This window comes from Pteropus alecto, unplaced genomic scaffold (assembly GCF_000325575.1).
Source record: "Pteropus alecto unplaced genomic scaffold, ASM32557v1 scaffold33, whole genome shotgun sequence".
Taxonomy (NCBI): domain Eukaryota; kingdom Metazoa; phylum Chordata; class Mammalia; order Chiroptera; family Pteropodidae; genus Pteropus; species Pteropus alecto.
In genome coordinates this window covers 8,948,490-8,967,623 of record NW_006435762.1, presented here as the reverse complement: position 1 = coordinate 8,967,623, position 19,134 = coordinate 8,948,490, and the positions used below count along the sequence as shown (strand labels likewise).

The 19,134-nt window shown below is 34.3% G+C and overlaps 1 long non-coding RNA gene across 1 annotated transcript in view; it reads right to left on the bottom strand.

Annotated features, from left to right (window-relative positions):
- Nucleotides 1–6,885: 6,885 nt before the first annotated feature.
- The window catches only part of LOC107195597, a 62,220-nt gene continuing 49,971 nt past the window's right edge, over nt 6,886–19,134 (bottom strand). The window contains exon 4 of the long non-coding RNA XR_001516780.2: nt 6,886–7,213. This is a non-coding gene — a long non-coding RNA (uncharacterized LOC107195597). The remainder of the gene's footprint in view (nt 7,214–19,134) is intronic.

The following is a 19,134-nucleotide window of genomic DNA, read 5'->3' as shown; positions in this document are numbered from 1 at the left end:
GATGGTGATATTAATGATGTTTTATGAGATAATACCAGAAAGGACATTTAATGAATATGTTATCTTAAAATGTCTTGATATATACTATCTCTTTTAATATCGTAATAATTTTAAGAAGGCATTATTATCTGTTTTATGTATACAAAAACTAACTCATCAGTAAAGTAACTTGTCCAAGATCACATAGCTAATAAGAGGCAGAACTGGAATTTGAAAGTAGGCATGTTGAACTCCAAAGATTCTCTTTCTATTAAATGGCCTGTCCAAAGAAAAAGGAAAAGTAGTTCATCGGTTAGCAGTGCCTTCAGTTAAAGGTAACAAAACTCATCCGCAATGATTAAACCAAATAGTGACTTGGTAACATAGACCAAGAAGTCCAGAACTGAGCAGTCCAGTGCTAGCATGGTTGATCAAGGAAGTCATTAAGGATGAGGCTTCAAGTAACTTTTGATCCACTTGCCCTAGAATGTGGCTTTAATGTCTATGGTTGTAGATGTAACTCCTCTCTACTAGTCATTCATCTTCCACTTCAGACAAAAAGAAGTGGTAAAAAGTGAAGGGCAAAAGGCTTATGCTAGCTGAATCTATCCTGTTTTATCAAGAAAATAATAGTTGTCCCAGAAGTATCACCTGGTGACTTCCACTTACTAGGACAGTGTTATATGAGCTCCTCTTATTATAAGAGAGCCAAGGGAATTGATGTGGGTTTAGCTTAATATCTTGATGCCATAAACAGAAATCAGGGCTTTCTTAAAAAGGAAGATCTGAGGTTGTCAGGTGGCAGTATCTGGCATAAAAACTGACGTCTTGGAAAACAAGAACTAAAGCCCAGTGAAAGACTAAGAGAGAAATCTATGAAACCTAGAAAAAAAGTGAGTCATTATTTCTCACAGAAAAATATATTGGACAACTAGATAAAAAAGTTCATAAGGGAATTGTTTACTCAACCACATTTTCTATTAACCTCCCTATTGGTCTAATTATTTGGGTACAATGGAGCAGTATCCTACTGATAGCTAGATAGTCTCATTTATATTATAAGAAAAGGCCCACTTAGGATACTCAAATACAGCATCAAGATTTAATTGGAGAAATGATTTATTCACCTTTAGTGTGATTTCAGAAGCAATCTATGACCCTATCTATACCTAAGTCTTCAGTAAACAAATTTAGGCTGTAAACCCTAGACCTTTTAAAATAAAGATCATTGTCATAGTATGTTGGGAATCAAACATTTGTACCTCTGAGCTTGATGGAAAAAAAAAAAAGAAAGAAAGAAGAAGGAAGGAAGGAAGGAAGGAAGGAAGGAAGGAAGGAAGGAAGAAAAAGGAGGAAAGAAAGAAAGAAAGAAAGAATTACTTTCAGGTTACAGAGTTCACATACTCAACTCTTGCTAAACTGAGCCTGGTTACATTGATAATCTTCTGAGCTGGAAAACTTGAGACATGCTGAACTTTGCCTATTGATGAAAATAAGTCCCTTTCTTTTCCTCTCCAGCACAGACCTATAAATTCATCATAACTTTTTGTAAGATAACATGAGTATGTATGCATCTATATACCTAAGGAATGTTAAAAAGAGGAGCTGGTGAGAGAAAATTAGAACCTCTTTCCACCTCAGGATCAAGCTTAATGATATGGAAGGAGCAGGTGCTCTAGCACATGTGCTAAACTTGGAAGATTTACACAGCCCTGTGCATGGAGTGCTTGCAAATTCACAAAATTCTCCACGTTTTTCCAAAATTCCCTTAGGAAACTTTGTGTGACTCTATACTCTCATAGCAGTTGGTGCATCCCTGTATTAACAGGTGCCTCACTGTATTTAATTATTAGTGTACACATTTGTCTTCTCCACAAGGCTCTGAGTTTCTTAAAGACAGAAACACTATTTAGAACATTGAACTTGAAAACAACATACAAGGGACATTCTGAATTCTCAATTTCTAGAATGTTTAAAAATAGTTGTTCAGGCATAGACATGTGTAGAGTCAAGAGACTAAACCAGATGACACTTTCAAGACTTTCAGATCTAAAAGTTCGCTTAGAAAGGAGTTCCTTGAAAAATAAAATCAGAAAGCATCTACTGTATTTAGTTATCCTGAATAAAAAGTAATTTCATTTTCCCTTTACTACTTAATTGGCTCTTTTGCCCAAAGCACATTTAAATTCTGAGTCTCAATAAAGCTATGATGGTAATCATAAAAGATTTAAGAGTATTCATATCTCATTTCATTACGGTAAAAATATTGCCTAAGTCTTACCAACTTCTATAGGCTAAAAACAGCTACTATCGGAACAATGTCTACTCTAGTAATTATCACCAACAACTCAAAGGGTTTGAGAGTATTAAACACCATCATTGCCATGTAGCTGGATGCACAGAGTAATATTAAAAGGAATGTGTTAAATTGTACATTTCAGAGACATATTCTTAAAGGGATTAGCACCAAGACCTGCTCTTACAAAGAGATAGAAAAAGAGCTCAAACTCTTTCTGAGGCTTGTGAATACATGGAGTTATAAAATGATGTCCCCAAAAGTCTGGAAATGAGAGAAGAAAACTAGCTCTGAGTGTTAAACTCAGAGATCAAAGCAGAAATATGCAAAGTTGCCTGAAAGGGGCAGAATGACTCCTAGGCCTTCAGGGTTTGACTAAGGACAGATTAACTGAACATTTCTAAAGATAGAATATTTTACTCATAGAGTGTCAGCTATAAAAGCACAGAAAAAATTAGAACCTGGAGGTCCCTAGGGTAATGCCAGGTTATCCTTAGCTGCCATTAGAGACTTAGTAAGGTGAGAAAATATACTCATTATCTTTGTGTTGATTAATCTTTGTGTTGATTAATCAAGTCATTGTTCTGGTGTGTGTTTTAGCCTTGTGCACACTTAAGTCAAAATGAGTTTGTCTAATCCAGCTCTATCTTGTTCACTGAGATATTGTCAGTGCCTAGTATGATATAAAACTACCAAACACAGTGGATGCTCAGTATTTCTTTTTCAGTTGAATTAGTAGTCCTAAAACTGACAAGGGAGAATTAGCTTTTCAGTTCATTGATTTTCCTCTATTATTTTTCTATTTTCTATTTCATTGATTTCTACCCTGATCTTTATGATTATTTTTTCTCACTTTAGATTTCATTTGCTCTACTTTTTCTGGATTCGTAAGATGGAAACTGAGATCATTTGTTTGAGTCATTTTCTTGTCTAATATGGGTGTTTAGTGCTAAATTTTCCCTCTAAGTACTATTTTAGTCCCATTCCTTAAATGTAGATATGTTGTCTTTTCACTTTCATTTAGATCAAACTACTTCTAATTTTCTGGGGTGTTTTTTATTTGTTTGTTTTACTCAATGTTTATGTAGAAGTGCATTACTTAGTTTCCAAATATTTGTGGATTTTCCAGTTATCTTTCTTTTATTCATTTTAATTTGTGTGATCAGGAAATACACTTTCTATGATATTATTTTTTAATTTACTGAAATTTATTTTCTGAACCAGAATATACAGAATATGGTCTATCTTGGCAAATATTTCAAGTACACTTGAAAAGAACATGTTCTTTGTTTTGTTTTGTTTTGTTTTGTTTTGCTGCCGATGAGTGGAATATTCTATACTATAAATTAGGTCAAGCTGGTTGATAGTGCTATACAGGTCTTCATTTATTTTAAATTGATTGATAGTGTTGTGATTTTTTGTCAATGAGTTCTATCAACTTTTGAGAGTGGTTATCAAAATCTTTGGCTATAACTGTGAATTTGTATATTTTTATTTCAATTTTTGCCTTATGTATTTTAATGATTCATTATTAAATTCATAAATGTTTAGAATTGCTATACATAGAGTGACTTGGTAGAGTGAATTTTATTATTATGAAATGACTCTTTTAACTATGGCAATAATTGTTTTTTGAAATCTACTTTGTCTTATATTAACAGAGGCACTCCAGCTTTCTTTCAATTAGTGTTGCCAGAGTATATCTTTCTATCCTTTTATTTTTAACCTATTTGGTCTTTTATGTATAAAGTGTGTTTCTGTAGGCAGCATGTAGTTGGGTCTTTTTTTAAATCCAATATGGTGATCAATGTCTTTTAATTACATATTTAGGCAATTTATGTTTAATAAAATATGTGGTTTGGGTTTAAGTCTACTATCTTGCTGTTTGTTCTTTATTTATCCATCCTGATCTTTCTTCATTTTTCCTCTTTTACTGTCTTCTTTGGCATTAAGTATTTTTTTTTTTACTTATTGGCTTTACTTATTGGCTTCAAGTTCATAAGCATCTTTAACTTATAGCAATCTATCATCGAGTGATAATCTAATGCTTTACATATAATGTAAGAAGCTTACAACAATATACCTTGATTTCTCTCCTCCCAGCATTTGTACTATTATTGTCATACACATAACTTCTACATATATTATACACTCCACAGCATGTTGTTATTACTTTTGTTTAAAAGTCAATTACCTTTTACAATTTTTGATGCTATTTATTATTTTTGTGTATCCAGCTCCCAATCTAGTATGATTTTTCTCCTGCATGATGAACTTCCTTTAACATTTCTTGGAGTGCAAGTCTGCTAGTGATGAACCCTTTCAGCTTTTGTATTTCTGAAAAAGTATATTACCTTTATTTTTGAAAAATATTTTTGCTTGGTTAAAAGTCCTACATTATCAGTTTTTAATTCCTATACTTTAAAGGTGTTACTTGACTCTCTTCCAGCTTGCAGTTTTGGTGAGAAATTTGCTGTCTCCATTACATTTGTTCTTCTAAATGTAATGTGTCTTCTGTAGCTTCTGTTATTTTTTTTTTAATCATCGCTTTTAATTAATTTAATTATTATAGGTTTTGGTGTAATTTTCTCCAAGTTTCTCATTCTTGGGGTTATTTGAACTTCTTGAATCTGTGAGTTTATACTTTTATTAACTTCGTAAATATATTTTCTACTACATTCCCTCCTTTCCGAGACTCCAAATACATGTATATTGGGCTGTTTTAATTTTTTCCTATACCTCATTAATTTGTAGGATATTTTGTTTACTTTTTATGTTTTTTTCTCTACATGTTGCATTTGAATGATTTCTATTGCTATATATTTATGATTGCTTATCATTTCTTCTGCAATGTATAATCTGCCACAAATTCTCTTCAGTGTATTTTTCATCTCAAATATTGTCATTTTCATCTCTAGCAGTTTGATTTGGATATCTATACCTTTATCTATATCTATATATCTCTATTCATATATTTTTCATTTCTCTACTTAGACTATTCATTATTTTATCTATCTTCTTGAATATTTAGTATTCAATTATATAACTGTTTTAATTTCTTTGTCTACTAATTCCACCACCTGTGTCATTTAGAGTCAATATATATTGATTAATTTTTCTTCTTTTAATGAGTCATGGTTTCATGCTTTTACACATGCCTGGTTCTTTTCTTCTTCTTCTTTTCTTCTTCTTCTCCTCTTCCTCCTCCTCCCTCTCTACCTTTTCCTCCTCCTCCTTATTATTATTATTATTACTACTACTACTACTACTACTACTACGACTACTACTACTACTACTATATTCCAGACATCATGAGGGTTACTTGTTGTGCATTTAAAATGTTTGTATTTTTATAAATATTCTTGAGCTTTATTCTGAGAAGTAGTTAGTTATGTGGAAACAGTTTGATTTTTTCAGATCTTGAATTTCAGTTTGTTAGGTTGGGCTAGATTAAGTCTAGGCTTAATTTTTTCCCATTACTGTAGCAAAATCTTTCTGAGTACTCAACTCTGTCCTTTACAAATAATGAAGTAGTACACTCAGGCTGGCAATAATCTGAGTACTGTGTGGAATTATTCCCTGTGATCTTTCAGGAGGTTCTATCACCAGTATTGGGTAGTTTCCTCAGATTCTCTTGTTAATCAGTTCCTAATACTCTATGGAACCTCTGTACAGAGCTCTTTCTCCCTGCAGCTGCCTCCTCTCTGATACTCTAACCAGCTTTACCTCCTCAAATCTTCAACTCAGGCTTCTCACTTAAAAGAGAGTGTTATACTCCTCCCAGGTCCCCCACCCTGTGTAATGTCCTAGAAACTCTCTTGAGATGGTAAGCTAAGGAAATTATAGGGCTCGCCTAATTTGTTTACCTTCTCTCAGGGATCAATATGCTTCACTGCCTATTGTCCAATATCTCGAGAATCATCATTTTATATATTTTGCCCATTTTTATTTTGTTTTTGTTTTATCAATTTTAGGTAGGAGGGTAAGTCCTCTCCCTATTATTCCATATTGGCAGAAAGCAGAAATCTGAATTGACTTTTGTTTTTTGTCTTTTAATTTTTATTTTAAATTATATGTATATATACATAAAAAGTGGGGATATAAAAGACTTAGTGTGTGTGTGTGTGTGTGTGTGTGTGTGTGTGTGTATAAAATGTCAAGCACTATTGTAGGTAGTGGAGATCAGCAGTGAACAGCCAGCCAAATATTCCTGCTTTTCATGGTGAAATGGCTATTCCAGAGAAATGGCTGATTCCTGAAACATCATTAAAGTTTCTCCATCTAATTCCAAAATTTGTGTATCAGATGGGGTGAGGTGGGGGGATTTCTTTACAACAGCAAACATCTTTCCAACACCAGATGGGTGTCCTAAAATTCAACACAATTCTGACACTATCTACCTGGAAATAGCATCAGATTCCTCAGGTTAAGGGTTCAGTCCTGTAAGACTGCCCCCTCCCCCGGCACCCCAACTTCAAATACCAATCAAAAGTCCAGGTTGTCACCTGTGCTTTTAACCAACCAACTATAGATAGAAAATTCCAAAGACCTCCTCCTTTGGTTCAATTAATTTGTTAGAGCAGCTCACAGAACTCAGAGAAAGATTTTACTTACTAGATTACTGGTTTATTATAGCAGGATATACCTCAGGAAGACGGAAGAGATGCATAGGACAAGGTGGGGAAGATTGGGAAATAGTGTAAAGCTTTCATTCCTTCTCCAAATGGTTCAATCTCTTGGAATCTCCGCATGTTCACCAACCCAGAAGCTCTCTGAACTCTCTCCTTTTGGGTTTTTAGGAGGCTTCATTATACAGGTATAATTGATTAAATCATTGACCAATGGTTACTGAATTCAATCTTTAGCTCCTCTTCCCTGAAAGTTCAACCCTCTAATCACAGTTGCTCCTCTGGTGACCAGCTCCCATTCTTCAGTGACCTAAGGGCATTACAAAAATAATCTCATTAACATAACAAAAGACACCTTTATAGCTCTCATTACTTAGGAAATTTCAAGCTCTGTCAGAAATGGGAGGAAGATCAAATATATATTTCTTATTATAAGTCATAATATTACAATCATGATGCAAGAGTAAGCAAGATGTCTAGTGTGATCATGTCAAAAATATTCAGGAGCCAACTAAAGAAGCTTACACTTGCCAAAGAGAGGACATTTGAGCATTAGTGGAATAACAGTTGTGATGCATTGATGCATATCCAATATATCTAAAGCATGAATTTATTATAATACTAAGAAATAAATCATTGGTCATTTTTGAAAGACTCTATGGAATTAAATCACTATTTTGATAACCAGTAAATAAAAAGAAATTTTTAAATATATTTCCTACCTTCCCTATAACCACATAGTTTGAAAGACTCTATGAAATTAAATCACTATTTTGACAACCAGTAAATAAAAAGAAATTTTAAAATATTTTTCCTACCTTCCCTATAACCACATAGTAGATAAGAGAAGTTTTTCTTAAATATTTCAACTAAATAAGTAAAGATAGAATAATAGAATTATAATATTAATATTTTACAAACCCTAATGAAATACTGTTTCCAATCAATGGCTCCTAACATCACATATAAAAAATGAGAACTATATGTTATGATGTGCCCCCACTGGAAGTACACAATATCACCTAACAAGTATTTTTGCCAAAATCTCAAATATAAATTTAGTCAAGTTTCTAGAATTAACTACTTAATTTATAGGCAATATAGGAGACAAAAATATATTAAGAAATACCATGGAGATACAATCAGAAAATCCAAATTGTAGGAAACTCGACAAGGCAAACATCCTGGTTTATTCAACAAATAAATAAAAGCATAGAGAGGAAAAAAAAAAAAAGGTAAAATGAATCTATACATTTAAGAGACCTATCAAGAGATGAGAGATTTCGGAAGATGCAAACTCCCAACCTACTCTACCTAGAGGTACAAGCACTGTTTTCATAAGTCTACTAGCATGGATTGATTTAAGCCAAATAATTTAGGAAGTGTCTAGATGCAGTACTAAGAACTAGCATGGAGAGGAAGAAAAGGTGCTGTGGTCCTTCCTCAGAGATAGCTGGAGGTGAGCAGAATACCTGCCCAGAGATAACCTAATCCCATCCAGGTTCCAGGAAACACCTACTACAGTTCTATGGTGGTGAATTTAATGCCAAAATAAAACTACATTCCCTGCCCTGAAGGGTCCCATCAGATAATGGATAATATGGACACATTATGGTTAATAACAAAAGAAAAGAAGATAAAGGTGCTGTTTAAAAATAGGGTAAATCCGGAAGTTGTCAATCGCAGTGAGCAACGAGTCTTGAAGTCTCATTGATCATGGCCTAAAAACCTGAGTAGGATTTCAACATTTGGAAAAGGTCTGCAGGCCAGGGAGATGGAAGAAGATTTTAGAGGAATGATTTCTTTCCTATGATTCTATAGTAAACCATAAAGCTTTATTCTATATCATTTCTACTTTATTACAAAAGAGCAAAAATAATATATCTCTTCTGATGTAATTAGTTGCAGTAATATTTCTATTTTCATGATAATATAATCACATTTTAGCTTAGTGACACCTTATTTTTTTTTTTTTTTTGGCAAATATCACAAATACTTGAGTTGAGGGTGACATTTGGTCTTTTGACATTTTGTGTTCAGTCATCCAGAAAAAGACAGTTTGAATTATTAAATGCTGCCTTGTGAAGTGCTCAATGGGGAGTGGAGGCTGAAATCCTACGTCGATACGAAGAATGAACCATCAGATGGGTCCTAATTTTAATTTTTGAAATGACATTTTTAAAATATATAAATATATAATTTAAATATATAGTTTGTGTTTTATTTTTATTTCCTTGTGGTATTATAAAATCTTTTAGGATGTACTGTAACTCACTTAATTACTAGTATATTCTAAGTGGCCTTTCTGGGAATTTTTAACAGAAACAGCATGAAGTGGGTGCTAAGAACACTGAAGCTTGCTTTATAATTTACAGTGTAGGTGTAAATCCTTTCTCTTAAGAACAGCACAAAATTGCCACTTAATTCACTTCAGGAACATTTAAATTAGGTACATTTATGTTTTAAAATAACATTCTGTATTTTGCTCAAGTTATACTCAAATGAACTACACATGTGTAATGCATAATCAACATAACGCCACATAATGGCATTTGCGCAATAAATAAGAACAATGCTGTTAATCAAGATCTTGACTGAGCCCAGAATTACAACTAGTGAAATATTTCAAAGTGTTTCCTGGCCATCTGGTTCAAACTGTCAATATTAACCTCTGAAGCTTTCTTTCAAAAGATATGTCCAGGCAAGCAAAGCCTGGAAAGTCAAATAGGAGAGAAAGAAAAATGCTTCTGACGATGTGTCCTATTTTCAAATCTTAGGGAGATGCTAAAAGAATACATGCTTATACCGAGCATGCAAAAGTCATGAAGGATGATGAAGAAAAAGAGTAACACTTAGGGGAATTAGGAAAGTGTGAGTGTAGCAAGAGTGATAAGTGAATGACAAACATCTAGTAGTCCAGTGTGCCAGGAAATATACAAGTGGGGGTTTGGGGTAAAAACCAGAAACAGAGAATTGTTGAGAGGTGTGGCCTCAGAGATGGGAGAAATTGTTTTATGAACGTTTCCTCGGTTATGGGTTTTTTTTTTTTTTGTAAAGAAATAATATTGGAGCAAATCAAATTTTTTAATATTCAGGAAATGAACTGTGACTATCGTTTTATGTAATGATCAAGATTCGTAAATAAAATTGAAAAACTTGTCTAGCAGAAACATAAAATACAGACACTCATATGTTAAAGAGTAGAAAGTTTGGTTTGACTTATTATTTATTTATCCATTCCAAATATTTATCATGACCCTACCAATTTTCAGGCACTATACTAATATTGAGGATACAGCAGAGATTAATACAATGTCCCCCCTTTTTGGAGCTGATAATCTAATAAGAAAGGGAAGAGACTATATACATACATAAATAAATTAAATAACCTTACATACTGATATTTAATAAACATAGAAAACAGGTTAATGTGATAAAGAGTGAGTGTGAGGGTGGTTTGGGGCAAACAGGCTATGAGTTGGAATAAGGACAGGTCCTTTGAGGAGGAGGCAGCATATGAGCTAAGAATTGATTGATTCACAGATAAGAGCCAGCTAAGGCAGAATCTAACGGGAAAGTATTCTATGCAGAAGGAAGAGCTGGCACTCTGACATTGAGATTCAAGGGACCAGGCATTTCCAAGGGATGGAAGAAGGGGAGGGGGTCTGAAGTCTCATAACCAAGGTGACAGAGGCATAAGCAATGACCAGATCTTGTCAAGCTACTTTAGGATGACTAAAAGGAGATTAAGAGTAGAAACAGAAAGCACAGTTAGGAGACTGTTGCATTAGCCTCGCCATGTCTTACATTAAGATAGTAGCAGTAGATATGGTAGAAGTGATTGGTTTATTTCATAATTTGAAAGCTCATCTAGAAAACTTGCTGATAAACTGATTGTCACTGTTGTTTGTCCTAAGCAACTGGGTAAATGGTAGAAATTAGTTTGCAGTTGAAATCAAATACAGATGTTCCTTGATTTACGATGAAGCTATAAGCCTGATAAACTCATTGAAAGTTAAATATATTTTAAGTGAAAAAATGCACTTACTACTATACTGTAGCATTTGGGTTGTTTACCTTCGTGATCAGGTAGCTGACTGGGAGCTGTGGCTCACTGCTGCTGCCCAGCATCATACCACACATCACTAGCTCAGGAAAAGATCAAAATTCAAAATTTGAAGTATAATTTCTACTGAATGAATATCACTTTCATGTCATCATAAAATCATAAAATCCTAAGTTCCATCATCTTAAGTCTGGGACTGTCTGTAGTAGTTTTTATGGGTATATTTGAGGAATAGGCAGTTGGATATTTTAGTCCAAGTTCAGAAGAGACATCAGAGTTGAAGATAAATGATTAGAGCTAAAAACATATTAATAATATTTAAAGGCATAGGACAGGATGAGCTCATCTAAGGAAATTAAGATCTTAACTGAGCCCAGAATTACATCTAGTGAAATATCTCATAGTGTCTTTGGATAAAAAACAGGATACTTAAAGAACAGGGCCAAGGACTAAGCTGTGGGTGTCGCCAACATTTCGAGGTCAGGAGGAGGAGGAATCCAGTACAAGAAGTGACAGTGAGGCAGAAGGAAAATCAGAAGGATGTGACAACTGTGTCAAATGGCCACTGAGAGGTTGAACATGTTGAAGTTAAAGAATTGACTATAGGGGTCTGATAGGATGGTGGTCCTTGCTGCTGATTTTAATGAAAGCTGTTTTGGAACCGTTCTGCAGATATGAGCCTGAGAAGTGGGCTGAGAGGACATGAAAACAAGGAATTAGAAAGAGGAGATATATATAATTGTTTTCAGGACAATATCTATAAAACCAGAGAGAAAAAAATAGGTTAGTAGATAGACAGAGGAAGATATCATTTCAGGAGAATGTTTTTTATTTCTTCGTTTTATTGTTTCTTTTAAGATGGTTAATATTAAGGTACGTGCATAGCCAAAGAGAGTAACCCAAGAGTGAGGAGGAAGTTAATGCTATAAGAGAGAAAGAATAATTGCAGAAGCAAAGATCTTGAGGTACTGAGAAAGGATGACCCTAATTTCTTCAGTGATGCACTAAGTATTTGTTTACTGTAAGTCTTAGTTAAGCCACTGAATAAAGTGATTCTAATTCAATTGTTCTGGTTGGGTCCTGGGCATCCATACTTTTTTAAAAGCTCCCCAGTTACTTCTAATGTGCAGCCAGGGTTGAGAAAGAGCAGTTTAAACAATAGTGTATTGTATTTGTCCTTTATTTGTCTTTCTTTATAGTTTTATAACATATATGTGTATCCCCAGTAGTTTCCTGTTTAGTTTTGCATAAACTTCACATAAATGGAGTCGCACTGTATTCTGTGTGTGTTGCTTTCTTTTATTTTACATATTTATGGGATTCACACATGATGACGTGTGCAGTTCTAGCTCATTCATTTTCACTGATCTATTGTGTCTTAGGACATGAAAATGAAAATTTCTCTATTACCCTGTTTCATTGATACATGAAACATTTTTTTTCAGTTTTTGACTATTGCAAATCACACTGCTATGAACACTCTGGCATATGTAATTGATTACAACTATTACAACTATTACAACTATAAGTAATTGATTACAACTATTACAACTATTTTGTGGGATATAAACTGGTATAACTTTGGAAAATAACAATATTATTTGTTTTTCAAAAATGGTAATTGTATTTATGTTTGGCCCATAATTGCTTGTAACATACTATATTTTAAAATTACTTTGAAAAGCAAATGGTTTATATTTAGCTGCATTTCAAGTTGCTCTTCCTCTTTATTATTTCTTTTATCACTTTTATACTTAAACAATTTTCCACCATCTCATAGCAGTTCAAAATTCACCCAGTATTCTTGGTTCTCTTTATTTTACATTTAGCTTTTTAATATACCTTAAAAATTTATTAAGTAAAACTAAGAGACAAATTATAAATTGGCAAAAAAAAAAATTGACAACCAAAGAGTCAATGAAAAGAAAATCTATTATGAAAGCGACTTGAGACTTGGACAGATAATTTACAAAAGAGGCATAATTGCTAATAAACATTCGGACAATGTTCAACCTCAGTAATTAAAGAAACAAAATATAAAACTATTATATAATGGCTTTCACACTTGTTAATCTTTTAAAAAATAATAACATGTAAGTTAATCATTCTTTTAAACACTGCTGGTACTGCTGTTAGAAATATTAATTAGCACCAAATTTTTGGAAAGCCATTTGATAACATATAACAAGAGCTATAAAAAAAATAAATAAATAAAATAAGCCGTATTTAAAAGCCTAGAATTCTACTTATAATAGTTCAAGATGTAGATGAGAATACATATTCAAGGATGTCCATTGAATTATTATTTATAAAAGAAAAGGTTTGAAATAATGCAAATGTTCCCAAATAAAGCAATCATTAAATTAATTTTGCTCATGCAATGGAATATTAGATCATTAAGAGATTTTCCAAGGATGATGACATGAGAAAATGCTCATAACTGAAAAAAAGATAATTATTGTGTAATCTATGGTCTCTATTTTATGAAATATTTTCATTTTTTTTCTACTTGGTGCTCGCTCGCTCTCTCTCTCTCTCTCTCTTTCTCTCATTCTTGCTCTTGCTCTCTTTCTTTCAGGATATATGCCAAAGCATTAAGAGTGGTGCTCTCTGGATGGAAGAAATGAAAGTAAATTTATTTTTTCTTTATAGTTTGTTTTTACATATCTTCAAAATGTCATTAAGATACTACTTTGTATGTTTCATTTAGCTGAAAAGAATACAACAGGCAGGTGCTGAGAATAGAACCATCCTGGTGTAAATTCATTCAGTTTTACTCTGTAAACACACATCTCTTTGGGAGCACTCAGATTTTTCAAATCAACCTTTGTTCCTCAGTATCTGCTTTTTTCTTTTTTTCTTATTTTGAACCCACCATTCACCTCTCCAACCACCACCAACAAGTCATGATGATCAGGTCTGTGGGAGCTGACTGACCTGCTTCAGACATTGTCAGCTAGTCTCACACAAAACAGAGAGAAAGAAGAGAAGCATAAGAGAAAGCAATACAGCTGCAGCCACACCAAGGGCAAGCCTTGAAAAACCTGGCCTAAGTGAATGAATGAACCACAGGACTCCATGTTGGTGGGTGGGCAAATACAGAGGCCCCAGGAAACATCTTTTGATTAGTGTTGACTTTGATAAGAGGTTCTCTTTGAGAACTTTCCATCTGTAAAATGGGGAATATTAAATGAGAGTGACTTAAGCAAAATACTCAGACATAGTAGGTAATAAATGAATGTTGCTATCATTACTTACATCACTTCAAATGTTCATGCAGAGAATTCAAGACGTGTCTCCTGACTGAGACAGTTTAGACCTTTTAGCTAATACATTATAAATGATGAGGTGAAGTCATAGTGTTGATTTCCCAAACAGAACATATCGATCCTCTCTTGTAACAACATCCTTTTTTGCAATAACTTTGTTTCTTATGCCACATTATTGACACACAGATTTTATGAGATTAAGATTGATATTGTAGATCCATCTCCATTCTTTAAAGTGTAACTAACCATTTTATTTTACTCTGACACTTTCTATGTGTCAGTAAGTGTTGGTACAATGCTAGCATTTTTCTTTGGAGCCTAAGAAAATTAACCTACATGAAGCAATTTTCTAGAGGTTTACAGAGAAGTATGTAGCTGGAGCTGCAAGCTCTGTTCTCTCCTTTGCATACAGAGGGAAATATCAGCCCCCGTAATAAAACCGATAAGGCTGGAGCTGGTTCTAGGCCATAAAGGAGAAGATGTTTCCTCAGGCAAGCAAAGCCAGAATTATGGAGCAAACGTAGCTCAGTTTCACAGAGACCCAAGGAGGAGATATCTACTGAATACTTTCATCCTCATGGGAGCCTATACAAGAGTCATGAGTGAGGAGCACACATCTCCACTCTGAGCTCGCAGGTATGACTGAAAAAGTCAAGCATGGAGAGAAGACACACTCCCTGGATCTCTATCCAGTGTCCAGTGGTGACACAGCCTCTGTTGATAGTATGGAGATCACACTTCTGCAGACTTTCTTATATGATCTTTAGGTCAATATCCTTTATACAGTATCTGAGAGCCTATCTGCAAAAAGAACCCAGTAGGCAAAATCTGTCCTCAGCAACCTGAGCCCTCCTGTCTGGTCCCTATTGCCCCTACTCTGAGATGCTTCCATCTTGTCTTCCTTCAGGATCACGCTATCAATCCCACTGATATAAAACATGAAAAGAAATACTCATGTACACCCAGATGTCCATTTTTACTCCCTTCTTGGGAGAGATTTCAAAGTCTTCATCATCCAATTAGAGAGATCAGCAAATAATTTTTGGAAAACAGAGCAACACCTGGTAGGATATTTGTTGAACACAACTCCCAAATTTAAAGATTTTAATAAAAACTTTTCTTCTCAAAACTATCTCTGCCCTCAACCTGTCTGTGGTCATCAAGAGTCTGGTTCCCTTTCAGCTGAAGACACCAAACCTTCCATGAAGGAGCACATCAAACCAATGTCACTCAACTCTAGCTTAGTATGAAGTATTCTGTCACCACTTCAGCAAACTCATAGCCAGTGGAGGGAGATGTGACAATAAAAGGGTGGAAAGAGAGGACCAGAATCATGGTTTTTATCTTGGCTATATATCAAATTACATGAGGAAGAGTGAGAACTATATAGTTTCCTAACTCAACTACAGACCTACTGAATCACAATATTTCATGGTTTGCTTTTTAGTACCTTCATTTACAGAAAGAACCCTGATTAATTTAATGTACGGTCTCATTTGGGGAACTCAACATGGGGTAAAAGACCTTGAGTAGACCTTGTAGCAGCCAGAAAATAACAAATATATTCATCTCTAATTCAACCTAACCCATACTATTTTCTGGGTTTGAGAGGTAGGGCAAGGCTACCTGATAGGTCATGCCAGTAGAAAGTGGTCTTCAGCATCTCAAGATGTCTTACCTGGAGGCCTCACTCCTTTTTCCATGGGCATGAGCAAGAGAGAAAAACCATGGATACTGAATCTAGTATTTGATTTCATAGCTGGAAAGTGCTTGAAAAAAAAGAGCACTGCTAGGAATAGCAAAAAGTCAAACAAAAAAATCTACCTAAATATTCTTTAGTGGTGAGGGTTTAATTAGGTTGTGGTATTTCTAAACAATGGAAATAATTTCAAGTGATTCTGAATATATACATTTATAAACCTAAAAAAAAGGTATAATATATAGTAGATAAAAACTAAACATTACATATAACTAATATGTGCTCAAAATTACATATACATGCATATATACACATAGATTATAAATCATAATAAAATATTACCAAATGTTCATTATAGTTATTTCTGAGTAAGGAGATTATGATTGATTTTTGTTCCTTTCTTTCTTTTATTGTCTGACTTGCTTGCAAGAAACATGCATTATTTGTTGACTTTAAAAAATGAAAGAAAGTATCACAATGACACAAAGAGCTAGCTCATGCTTTCAGGATCTCTCACCTAAACTGTCACAATGTATAACTTCTCAAATCTCTCCATTTTTGATCTCACGACTTATCAATATAACTTCATCAATATCTTAAAATGCAAATCAAGCGGTATCCGTCCTCTCCAAATTCAGTGACTTCTCATGAGCTTCCAAGTGAGGTCCAGCTCTTTTATAGGTCATTCGAGTTTGCTCACTATCTTTATTCAAGTCTGTTTCTCACTTTAACTGCTGGGTCCATCCCTCCACACTCTATCAGAGCACCTCTGGTGCTACTAGAACACAGAATATTTTTAATGCTGGATGTCTTTCTATTTTTTGTTTTGTTTTGTTTACACTTTTTTTCATTTTACTCACTCTTAAATGACTACTCAGAAATTACTACCTACATCAGGCCTCCTGTTGACACCTCCAAAATCAATGGCGTCTTCCACTTACCTATACTGCACATCAGTTGAACTCTCATGTACCACCTATTTTTAGTCTTTCTTGTTCACCATTTACAGGTTTGCTTCCACTGGGGATGAAGGTTTCTGGAGCAAAGTCATTTTCCTGTTTACCTTTGGATCTTTTATAGTTCCCAGCACCATGTATTGCAGATTGTGTTCACTCAATAAAAAATGCATTATTGTGACACATAAAAGTCTAGAATGTTAATAACACAAGTAACAATGTGTTTCTTATATCTACATTTTCTAGTAGTAACATAAAATCATTCAGCCTCTTTGGAAAATAGTTCGGCAGTTTCCTTTAAACCTTAACATGCAACTAACATATAATCCAGCAATTGCATTCCTGGGCATTTAACCTAAAGAAATGAAAACTTAAGTTCACATCAAAAATAACTTTATATTAACCACGGTTTCTAGTTTCTGTATCTGCTGGTTAGACATCTGGGGCCTTGCTGACTAGGGATGGGCCTCTCCTCTGGTGATTGGTAAAGGTCTGTACCTAGAGTTAGCAACGCACTCTCCCAGGAGCCTGCCTTTCATATGCCAAAGAAACAATCCAAAACCCAAATCTCCTACCTGCCTGCCTGCTTATGGCTGCTTTTACACTTCTGAAACACTGTTTTCCTGCTCTAATCACCCTAGGACCAGGCATTAGGCAGGCTCTGCACCCTGGAGCCTAGTGAAATTTGTAAAGTAGCCAATTTTAACCTGGTTCCCTTGAAAACAATGATAAAGGCCTTCCTGTAGTTTCTCTGCTTTTTCTCTCTCTGCCTGCCACTGACCTTAGTGTTTTCTTATGTAACCCTGCACGGCATGGTATGCTTTCCTCTTGGGAACGCTAAGTAATAAACTATCTTTTCAATGACAATATCTCCTGATCCGTTGGCCTAGTCATATCTGAATGAAACACAAACTCAGGTCCATTTTAATGCAAATCTGTGCATGAAAATTCATAGTAGCTTTATTCATAATAACCTCAAACTGGAAATAACCCAGCTATCATTCAAAGAGTAACTGGTTAAATAAGGTGGACTATATCCATACCATGGAATATTACTCAGCAATAAAAAGGAACAAACTATTGATACATGCACAAGTTGGATGAATTTTAAGAAAATTACACTTAGTAAAAAAAAGGCAATCTCAAAAGGTTATGTACTTCATGATTCCATTCATATAACATTCTTGAAGTAATAAAAAGAACTGATTATGGTTGCCAGGGGTCAGGACACAGAAGAAGGACAGCAAACAGGGAGATATGGATATAAAAGGCAACATGAGGGATCCTTATGGTGATGGAACTGTTCTGCATGTTGATTGCACACATTTCAAGGTCCTAGTTGTGATATTGTACCATCCCTCCAAGAAATGTTACCATTGAGGGAAACTGGGCAAAAGGTACACAATTACACGTGCATGTATAATTATCTCAAAATTAAAATTTTGATTAATGTAAAACTTAAAAATTAATGTAAAAGCTTGATTAATTTAGAAGCTAACAGATGATCTCAAAGCTGGCAAGAAATAGCCCATAACTGTGACCTATTAGTATCTTGATTCACTATCAAAAATGACCCACCTGATAGGTAAATTCTGTTCCCCACTATAACATATATTGTTATACATATGATAGCTATGCAGTTAAAACACACATACACCCATGTGCACGCTTGCATACACACGCACGCGCACACACACACACACACACACACACACACAATACCGCTTGTCATTGGTCATCATAGGGCTGGGAAAAGAAATATAATGGAAATTAGCTACAAATTATGTCAAAGCATCTGATGTTGAAGGAAACATAAGATGAACAATAATATATAGAAGGGACTAATAGTATCAAAGTGAATATTATATATTTACTTTAGAAGAAATCTTTGATAATGAGATTAACATATCCAACCAAAGATTTTAATTACAAAGGAATATAATCAACATGTCTGTATAATCAAGAGTCAAGTAAAGTAAGGCTGTGATGCATAGAGAATTACAAATAATGATCAAGGGCAAAATTACATACAAAGAGACTGTGCTTACACATCCATCATACCATCAAAGTCATGCTCAAAGCAAAGTCATGCTCAAAGTCATACCAACAAAAACAAATCCAACTGAACACTGGATGATTAAAATATGGAAGATCAACAAGGCATAGCTGCAAAAACTGAAGATAAGGCCACTTAACAATCCCATAAAATAGGAGCCTAAAATATTTGGAGGGTCACAAAGA